Raw genomic sequence first — 11,195 nt, forward strand, 5'->3', positions numbered from 1 at the left:
GCTCCTAGAAGTTAATGAGTTGTTTTTATCATAAGAATCATTAAAATATCTCTCTCTTAATACTCAAGTAGGAGTTTTCTTAGTAGGATGACTTTGAAGAGCATGTGTTTAGGTAAGCTTTCTCCCTGCGCACTCGTGAATAATTCAGAGGGTTGCCCAGGGGCCATTGAGACCTATGTATGGATTACAGGGATGGAAGCTCCTTTGTGGTGAGGACCAAGGTAAACAGAATATGGATAAATGGACACTCAGTAAAATGTAAAAAGAGCATCTACATTGGCTTTTGTGTATTAAGCACTTGCTAGTACCATGTATCCAACTGAAGTAGTACCGATTTCTTCTCATCCCTCCTTACAGCAGTCTTGAAAGATGGGAACTGTAACAAATGGGAAAAGAAGGTCAAAAAAGAGTAATTTTACTAGGTGACCCAGTCAGTAAATTGTATCAAATCATGTAATCGTTAAAAAGATTCTCCATAATACTCATAGAGCTGTTTTACCAGTAAAGCATCTTGTCGTGGGTAAGCTGTGAAAGCAAGAAAGAGAAAGGGGTGGGGAGATGGCTCAGACAGGAAAGTACTTGCTGCACAAGCTCGAGGACCTGAGTTCTAATCCCTAGTACCCACATATAAAGCTGGGTGTGATGCCATGTACCTGTAACCCCAGAGCTAGGTGGGACAGTGTACACGGGTGAATCCCTGGAGCTCCCTGGCCAACCAGCCTAGTCAATTGATAAGCTCCAGGTTCAGTGAGACTATGTCAGAAAATAAGGTGAAGAGCAACTGAGGAAGACACTTAACCCTGACCTGCTTCCATGTGCATGCACAGTGATACACATGTGTGGCGGGTTCTCCTCAGGCCAGCTGTGAAGACCCTGACCTGGATCGGGTCCCCTGCTGATTAGGGAGGGTAAGAGGCGTGGAGTCACAACACACAGACCCCGGGAGTCGGGTAGATGCAAGCACTAGGTGAGGTGCTGCAGGCTCGGTTAATGCAGGAGGGGGCACGCCTTATATCTCCCTTGTCTCCGCCCCAAGTCCCTTTAGTCAGCGTATTTTTTTCTGATTGGTCCGCGCCATGCATTCTGTCAGCAGTCACTGGGCTCGTGAGCAGGGTACCCAGGCATGGGCTCCTTTTGGCGGGCTATTTGCAGACGAAGAAGTGAAGTGAATTCTCACTGAATCCCAGGGCTCTGGTCCGCGCCATCTTCAGAGGCCTCCTGATACACACGTGTACACAAACACATGCATGTGCATACAAACATATATACCATGCTCACACACACAGAACGTGAAGTAATTAGTGCTAGAGCAGGTGTTCGGAGAAGATGAATACAAGATCACAAGTTATCAAATAGGTGGACATGATTTTGAGAATGTAAATGTGTCACAAGTAGCAAGACTGGGGTTCTCCCTAGGAAGATGTGGCTTAGGTAGACCAGTAGACCAGGCTTCCTCCAGTCTACTCACTCTCATCGTCACCTTCCAGTGCACCGTGCACTCACCTAACATGCGAAACAAACGTCTGCTTTATCATGAGAAACTATGTTTCAATATATTTATATGAATAAGTGATATATTTCAATATTCTGAAAGTTAGAGGTTATCCAAATTTAGAGTAAAAATGTTAATTGAGAGAGAGCACATTTTTTTTTTTAAAATTTCCAGGATGGTAGTGGGGGAAATTCAGATTTTATGTGGGATTTTCCAACTAATTTTTAAAATTAGACTTCTGAAGATATTTAAAAATTCTCTGTTAGGTACTAATGTTAGCAGATAACCACATATGTTTTCAGAGAACTTTTTAGTGTCATAGGATGCCAGAATGAAGGGTCGCCACTTCGGTGATGAATGGCCAGTAGCAACCAGGAGGTTGCTAAGCACTGCTGGTGCTGTGGGGACTGTGAATGATGAGTAATGACTATCTTCCTTAAAGATGGTACAGTGCAGAGAGGGCAGCCATGTACGCCTAAAGCAATTCAAGAATGATTAAGAGCTGATTTGCCTACCTATAGTAGCCAATAGGAGGTGGAAGATGATTGGCAGATCCCTTGCTTTAGTCACTTGGGCTAATGTGATATAGACTTGAACACCAGATAGCTAGCCCCCGGTGACTGTTACCTTCCGTTGGGTAGACCTGCTGATGTCTTGAGGTGGTGCAAGCTAGGTAATAGTGCCATGATATGATGTCAGAGAGTCTGTTCTGGATTCTACTGCTGATGTGTTATCATTCTTGATCCAGTCTAGAGGAAAGGAACCTTGAAACTTCATGCTGGTCTTGAGTCTACACTCACAATCCCAAGTCTCACCTCCGTCTCCTTAGGAGGAAGCTTTCTAAGTGTGTCTTTGCTATGCTGTGAGAAAGGAGAACAGTAGTCATATCTCCTATGTGTAAACTCTGTGCTGAAGGCTTTGTATATTTTACATCACTCCTGCATTTTTTTTTTCTTTTGGTCTTTTTGAGACAGGGTCTCCCTGTAGCCCCAGCTGTCCTGGAACTCACTATGTAGACCAGGCTGGCCTTGAACTCCCAGAGATCCACCTGCCTTTGCCTCCCGAGAGCTGGGATTAAAGGCGTGCGCCACCACGCCCGGCTTTGTGTCCATTTTACAGAGGAGGAACTGAGTTTTAGAAATTTCAAGGGAGTTTTCCCGAGATCTTGTTTGTAGTAAAGGAGTCAGGATTGAAACTCAGCTTTGTCAGATCCACAACCCGGTCTGATGTCTATACTATCATTAAGCTGTAGTATTTTTTCCTTTCCACAAAGTAGCTTTGTTCCTCCTTCTTTTTTCCCTTTAACCTGCTTTTCCTGGCTTGAGGATGCCTTTCCTTTAGTAGTTTGGCTCTGTTTTCAGGCTGTGATGGTACCTTTCCCTTGCAGAGACCCAACCTCAGAAACTCATTGCTCTGGCCTCTCACTGCTCTAGCTTCTTTTTGTACCCCCTTCTTCCTGAACCAGATCCTCAACCTCTACAGAATGTCTTCTATCTGCTTATGCAGAGCCTAGCACATAGTGGGTGTTTGCATTTCCATCCTGTCCGTCTGTCCATCCATCCATCCATCCATCCATCCATCCGTCTATCCATCTAACAGCACTGAATACCTAGTAAGTGTTGGTCTGTGTACTCAACCCAAAGATCACCGGTATTTAAACCATTCCTAGGTTTTGAAGAAATGCAGAAATAGAGTTTTTTCATGAAGCAGATGCCTCAGAGTTGAAATGCCTTGACAAGGAGAACAGAGAATTCCTGGGAGAAATAAAGTTTCCTGGGTGGAAGCTTTAAGGAGGTCTCTGTGTAGAGAGACTATGTGTTCCCACAGCATGTTCTTTGAGGACCCAGCCAGGTGAAGTGGCTGTCTGGAAGCATGGATCTACTTTTAAAATATTTTTATTATGTGTACATCCTTGTGTGGGTATGTGCCTGTGAGTGTAGGTGCCCATGGAGGTCAGAGATATTGGATTCTCTGGAATACAAGCTACAAGTGATTGTGAGCTGCCTGGTGTGGGTTCTGGGACCCAAACTCAGGTCCTCTGCAAGAACAGTACAGGCTCTTAATTGCTGTGGGGCTGGAGAGGTGACTCAGCAGCTCTTGTAGAGGACCTGGGTTCAGTTCCCAGCACTCACATGGTGGCTGACAACTGTTCATAACTCCATTTCCAGGGGATCTGACCTCTTCTGGTCTACTCTGATATTGCACAGATGGGTGTACTTACATACATGCAGTCAAAACTCTCACACCTAAAATAAAAATAAATAAATTTTAATGGAATGTTTCATGAATTTGTGCGTCATCCTTGCCTAGGGGGTCATGCTAATCTCTGTATCATTCCAATTTTAGTATATGAGCTGCTGAAGTGAGCACAGATCTGCTTTATGAGCCCCATCACTCGTGGGATCACTAGACCCTTTGCATGGGGTCCAACATGAAGACTCCCACCCTATATTCCTCTGTCTCTCTGGAAATGCACCTTCCCTGGAAGCCTCCTAATGTAAAGGAGACATGCTAATGAGGCTCATGTACGCGATTACTGTATATTTTTGTAGGTTAAAAGGAGCTAGAAATATTAGTTTGTGTTGTGTAACCATATGAGCTTAACTCAATAGTGATGAAGTAATCCTACTTCAGTTATCACTCCATACCAAGAAATATCTCAGAGCTAACGTTTACCTGTGTCTCCTGGTAATTAAATTTACATTGCTAGCCCAGACATTGACTTAACTAAGACAATTTTATAAGAGTGAATGATTTGGGTGGGAAGAGACAGAAAAATGTGGTTTTTAAAGGGCAAAACATCAGACTGACCTGTAGAATTAAATCATAGCAGTTCAGGCTGCGTAATGAACATTTGTGTGCACTTTGCCCTAACTCTGCCTACTTAAGTGCTTCCTCAAAGCATTTGTGCCCAAGCAAGTCTTTATCAAAGTCTAGGCAGAGCTTCCGCACACTTTAAAAATAAATGCGTTCTCTCAACATTATTCCCTCTTCTATAGGAAATATCTTGCCTGAGGTAGAAATACAATGAAATATCTATGATGGGGAAGTTCAAAAGAAGTTGATTATTTTTTATTTGTTCTCAGTTTTTTAATATTCATACTTAATTACAACCTTAGGGAAGTCTTCAGCTTTGAGTTTGACCTACTTCACATCAGTGGAGAAAATAGCAAATATTTCCCCTTAGCAACCATTTATAATAACTTTGACTTTTTCCCAAAACCCAGAGGAAATATAGTTCTTGATCTTGGGCCAAGTTTGTCAGGAACTATTTGTGCTATAAATCTCACTCGTGTAAGGGCACAATTGGAAAAGCATACCATTGATTATTCTATATAATTTGTAACAAGGACTTTAATTAGCTATGGTACATAATGATTGGAAGGACAAGTGTGTTACCATGTTTTTTTCTTGTTTAACTGGTCAACATTAAGCAGCTTAAGAATTTAGCAGGGGTTTTGAAAATGAAATCATACAGAGCTCCTACAGGGTCTCAGATTTTCATAAAGAACCAAGCTAGGCTCTGCTCGGCGGGGATTTTCTGCTAATCATGAGGTGGCTGCTAACTCCTCAGCTTACTCAGTTTTGAGTACTGCACACTGGGTGGAGGTGGGAGTATCATTTACCAGATCGGGCATCCTGTACTTCTCTTGAATTTAGAGGTAGTAGCAGGATTCTTGCCAGGCAATGAAGCCTCTTCCCACAGGGTCTGAAGATTTAGAGGAGATGTGGGCAGACACATTTCTAGAAAGTTTTTCCTGGTTACATCATTTCTCTGCTTCTTGAAAATGCTTGAAACACATACTTGTAGTTCCGATCAAACCATCATAAAGATGCTCGGCCTCAGATCCCTTCTGACCCTTCCTCTCTCGCAAAAACATTGACGAGCACTTTCCGTCTAGGGACCCTCGGCCCTCCCAGACCAAGTGTTTATCTACGTAGACACCACAGCCCATCCACAGTGTGAGGCACCTCCGTGTCTTCCTCTGCTCAGGACCCCATGACCCGGGTATCACTTGTGGTCTTTGCACTGGAAGCACATACAAAGATTTCAGAAACATTGCTAGGTAGAGGGTCTACACTGGAGATTTACTTGGTTGAAAACCCTGCAGGGGACTGTGAAGTGCAGCCACACTCACATCTTTACCGAGGCCCGCAGGCCTTCGCCATCAGAGCCAACGCTCTGGCCTCATTTTCTCCCTGGCCTCTGTGTACTCCAAGGCTGTTCCCATTCAGGGCCTAAATACTTTGCCCCAACAGATCCGATGGGCTTAGTCTCCCTTGTTCAGATGTCCCCTGAGGGAGGCCTCCGACCTGTCCTGCCCCAGACCCACTGTGTTCCGTTTTATTTTCCTCCGTCGTGTTCACTACCGTCTGACACACATAGGCCACCTGCTTTGCATCCCGTGTGAGTTCTACAAGGGCAAGGGCACTTACCTGTTTTGTTCATCATTGTATTCTTTGTGCTTAGAACAGAGCCTGGTCTGGCATGTCATGAATATTTATTAGTAAACAGGTAAATGAATATAAAAGCAGCTGTCTGACTGCCCACTGCTGTGAACTCTGAGGCCGGGCTGCATAGACACGTGCTGTTCATGACACCGCCGACTTCCATGTGGCTTGTTTTCTTGCTGTGCCGATCGTTCTTGACGTTATTCTTCACTCTGCAAAAGAGCACGTGAAGATTTTGCCATATTCAGGGATGAATAAGCTGTCTAAATACATCTAAGTACCCACTTAGCATATCCCACTGTTTAAGGAGTCCCATTTGGTGGTTATGAGATGTCATGCCACTTGCAGGAGAAACAAGAAGCCCTTGCCTGTCTCCCCTCAGCATCCTCTGACAGAATAATGCCAGTTACTATGTGTTAAGAACCTGAAAGAACCGGACCCAGCTTAAAAGGTATCAGGCAGCAGACCTGATACCAGTAATAAGCTGTCTCCTACATTTCAAGCAGGTTTTTGGCACCCAGTTCTGTCAGGAAGAGTTCTGACTGCTTTAGTGAATCAAGGGCAAAGCTGTGGTGTTTACTTAGTCACAGCAGACCAGCTGCCAGAGGTGACCTCTGAGGGGGCTGTGAGGTCTGACAGGCCAATTAACTGTTCTGTCAGTGTGTGGAATCTTCTAGCAACTTCCATGGCAACATATTTTCTGAATTAATTCCTGGTATGAGGAGAAACTTGCATGATCACAGGGAAAATTGAGCCAAAGAAGGAACTGAGGGGGGTGGGGTGTGTAGTGTGAGGCCAGACCCTCAGAATATCTGCCTTCTCCAAGGAGGCGCTCGGGGAGTGTGAGGGTATTGAGAGTGATGACAAGTGTCATGGGGGCTGTGATGTGCAAGGCGAGGACGACCTTCAGTGCCGGCCGCTTGGGCAGTTCCAGAGGGAAGAAGTGGCTCACCACTGCCCAGCGTCTTGTCACATCACAGGCTGCTCCAGAGCAGCTGCTGTCCCTCTCCCAACCTCTAGCCCCTTTATTTTGCACTGGGAGTCTGTGCAGTGCCGAGCTTAAGAGAGCAGGGGTCGGCGTGCCTCTTTCTGTAGCAGCCCTTTTGGTATCTTAAATGGGTATTTTTCACATCTGTGCCGCTGCTGTTCGCCTGCTTTCTGGCTATTAACAATTAAACCAAAGAAGACGACCAAACAAGGAAGAGGAGCAGTTCACCTTACTGAGAACTTTGCACATGCCAGGCTTGGTTCGAAGTGTGCTCCACGGACCTAACCCTTGCAATTCTCACAACAGCCCTGAGTGAGCACCTGACAGAAGAGAAACTTGAAGCATAGAGATGCAGAGAGATGCGCCAGTGTCACGCTGCTGAGAAATGGCAGGCGATGCTTCATTTAATTTTGACAAGGACACATTGAAGTAAATACTGTTGTCCCATTTACATCAAGAAGAGTGAAAGAAATTAATTACTCAAGGCCTGTGGCTGGTAGCTAGGAGGTTAGGATCAGAGTCCAAGTTTGTTTGGCTTCAAAGCCCTGGTTTATGCTTCTTTTGATTTATTATTAATAATCTACATTTGAAATTACCACAAATATTGCTGAAAATGGGCATCTTGATATCACGCACTGAGTGTTAGATAAAGATCCTGTAAGTTTTAGCTTTATTATAAAGAAAATAGGGATTGGGGCTGTAGCTCAGAGGTAGGCTGCTTGTCTAGCTTGTCCAAGGCCTTGTGTTGTGTGCCTTTCAGACAGTGCAGTGATGACAGATCAAAGAAATGGTTCCACCCAGTCTAGGTTAGTGAACCAGCGAGCCTACTGGGGTTCCTTAGAGGAGTATGGGTGACTCAAAGGCATCTGCATCATGCAAAAGCCCACTCAGCATGGGTGACGACTCAGGGAAGCACCTCCCTGGAGCTCCTCGTCCAGCTTGCAGGCAGCTCACTACCCACTGGACCATAACCTTGGCGATGGGTCTTGGAGATCCTTTATTTTTTGGTCTCCCCTTTGACAGTGTCATATATGTATATAATTAATTCTGGTCACATCACCCTCCCTTACCCTCTCTTTCACCTACACTAACCCCCCTCTTCCTCCTAAGCTTCCATCCCACTGTAATGTCTTCTTGTTTCATTTTGGTTTTTGTTTGTGACACAGTGGGTTCAACCAGGGCTGCCCATGTGGGCATGAATGTGGAGCTATCCATCGGAGCTTGAGTAACTTGCCAAGGGCCACATCTTGGAGGAAGTGATATGGATATGCCATTTAAGATTGAGCACTCAATAGTCACTTGTTCTCAGCACCTTGATGAGCCATGACTCTCTGCATTAACTGTCCTTCACTACAAAGAAAACTGTTTGATCAGGACTGAGGGAAGCACTAATTTATGGGTATAAACAAATATTTAGGAGACAGTTTGAAAAAATACCCATGTAGCAAAACAAAATAGTAGGTTTACCCCTTATGCCTATGACTTCTCTAGTCACTGGCCTTTGGCCAAGTTCATAGTACTGGGCATGAATGCCCTCTTGCAGAGAGTGGGCCTTAGATCCAATCAGACATCATTTGGTTACCTGTATAACACTGGTACCACTATTGCACCAGTAGGCACAGCTTACCTGGCAGATTAGAATTGTAGCATGCAAGGGCCTTGAAAATCTTATAACTTTCTGAGACATAACTTTCAGGACTTCCTTGAGTCTTACAAACTTTACATACTTTCTTAGGCTTATGAACCTTTCACTTCTTTTTTTGTTTGTTTAATAAATAATTTATTGAGAATTTCATACATGCATATGAGGTGTTTTGATCAAATCCATGCCCACGCCCTCCCCTCCAACTCCTCCCATATCTCCCCATCACTTTTTTCTGATAGCTTCATGTACTCTTTCTTCTTCTTTGATATATTTTTTTTATGGGGCTTTTGGCTACTCAAACATTCCCCCTCTGAAGAGGTAACCCTAAAATCTTTTAAGGATTAGATAAAAGCTCCCAAATATTTTCAACATTTTTTGGCCTTTGGAATGGAGTAGGTTGCTAAGAGGCCCAAGGACACTTTGATTTTAGCCAAGAAACTGGCTACTTTTCTTTGGAGACTTTTTACCCTAACTGCCTAGCCAATTCCTACCTCCTATTCTTATCACGCCATCCTCTGAAGGGGTTACCCAAATTGCCAATAGGGAATTGGGACGCAGACCACTCTGGATTCTTCCCTGCTGAACAGAGACTCACAGTGAGGCAATTGGAGTACCCCATCAGTGGGTCTATCTAAAAGACTCCCGAATTGCATGACTCTTATCTTTAGGGGGAAAAGAAAGTCCTTGAATCGTGAATAGGAGATGTGAAGGAGAAGTAAAGCCAAGAGTAATTAGCATTACAAATTCTAGACAGGGAACTAGAAAACAGTCAGAACAGGGCAATTTTCAATGTTAATGAGAGGACTACAGTGATGAATTCAGGATTTCCTTTCAGGTATTTTGAAAGCTGTTGCAGTGATTAGAAACAGTGCCAGTTCCCTCTCAAAGGCTTCCAGATAACTGAGGGGTTGCTGAGGTGTATGTATGACCTGAGGGTATGCACACTGGAAAGCCTTTACCCAGCATGGGTCATGCCTTCTCTTCCTAGCCTTCCCCAGATTGTATATTTTAGCCCTTTCAAAATCCAGGAGGCCATGTGTGATTAGGATCAGATTACATTCAATTGGCTGGGAAGAGTGGCTGGATAATCCAGTGAGGGTCCAATGACCCTGCTTGGCCCTCCTTTAATGAATGAGCACAACCGTCAACAAGCCCAATTGTGACAATGTTTAGCAATTAGGCTCAGCTGAAGTTGTGATGATGGGTAGTTATTTCAGGCAGAAGGGACTGCTGTATAGCATCATCTTATTAAAGGGAACTGGAATTTAAAAGGATTTGGTGCTAGGATCCACATATGAGGGAGAATATACATTGTCTGTTTTTCTGAGTCTGTGTTACTTCACTTAGTATACAAGTTTCTAGATCCATCCATTTACCTGTAAATTTCGTTATTTCATCTTTCTTTTCTGCTGACTAGAACTCCATTGTGTAAATATACCACATTTTTGTTAGCCACTCACATTATCCACTCATCAATTAAGGGACACTTAGGTTGCTTCCATCTCTTAGCTATTGTGAAAAGAGCAGCAACAAACATGGATGTACAAGTGTCTCTACAATAGGATGAGTCTTTTGGGTATATGCCAAGGAGTGGCATAACCAGGTCATATGTAGGTTCATTTTTAGTTTTTTAAGAGTTCTCCACACTGTTTTCTATAGGGGTTGCATGAATTTGCAATCCCACCAGCAGTGAATGAGTGTTCCCCTTTCTCCACATCCTCACCAGCTTTTGATATCATTTGTTCTCTTGATCCTAGCCAGTCTGATTGGGGTAAGGTGATACCTTAGGTTGGTTTTAATTTGCATTTCCCTAATTACTAATGATGAACACTTTTGGAGATGTTTCTTAGCCATCTTTATTTCTTCATTTGAGTGCTCTCTGTTTAGATCTTTAGCCCATCTTTTAACTGGGTCATTTGGTTTCTTGATTCTTTGTTTGAGTTTTTTAATATATTCTGGATGTTAAACCTCTGAGATGTGTCACTGGTGAAGATTTTTTCCCATTCTGTGGGGTTTCTCTTCACTTCACTTTTTTGATTGTTTCTTTTCCTGTACAGAGGCTTTTTTTTTTTTTTTTTTTTTGTTTTTTTTCCTGAAAGGGGGTTTTTTTTTTTTTTTTTTTTTGGTCTTTTTGAGACAAGGTCTCCCAGTAGCCGCAGCTGGCCTGGATTCACTAATAGAGACCAAGCTGGCCTTGAACTCACAGACATCTGCCTGCCTCTAACTCCCGAGTGCTTGGATTAAAGGCATGCCCCACCACGACCAGCTTGTACAGAAGTTTTTTAGTTTAATGAGGTTCCACTTACTGATTGCTGACCTTAATTCCTGAGCAACTTCTGTCCATTTAGGAAATCCTTTCCTACACCTATATCTTGTAAGTTACTGCCACTATGTTCTTTTAAGTTTCAGGGTTTCCAGTTTGACACTGAGGTCTTTGATCTGTTTGGAGTTAACTTTTGTGCAAGGTGAAAGATAAGGATCTATTTTCATTCTTCTACAGGTGGAGATCCAGTTTTGCCAGCACCATGCGTTGAAGATGCTGTCTTTCCTCCATGTGTGTTCTTGGCACCTTTGTCAAATATCAGGGGCTGAAATTGTGTGTACTTAGGTTTGGCTCT

The 11,195-nt window shown here is 43.6% G+C and overlaps 1 non-coding gene across 1 annotated transcript; it reads right to left on the reverse strand.

Annotated features, from left to right (window-relative positions):
- Positions 1-3,757: 3,757 nt before the first annotated feature.
- On the reverse strand, positions 3,758-3,862 carry LOC115071721. Its single transcript, XR_003850809.1, has one exon. It is a non-coding gene; the product is annotated as a U6 spliceosomal RNA (small nuclear RNA).
- Positions 3,863-11,195: the final 7,333 nt, after the last annotated feature.

The sequence above is a fragment of the Nannospalax galili genome, unplaced genomic scaffold (assembly GCF_000622305.1).
Source record: "Nannospalax galili isolate Female #2095 unplaced genomic scaffold, S.galili_v1.0 scaffold841, whole genome shotgun sequence".
Classification (NCBI taxonomy): domain Eukaryota; kingdom Metazoa; phylum Chordata; class Mammalia; order Rodentia; family Spalacidae; genus Nannospalax; species Nannospalax galili.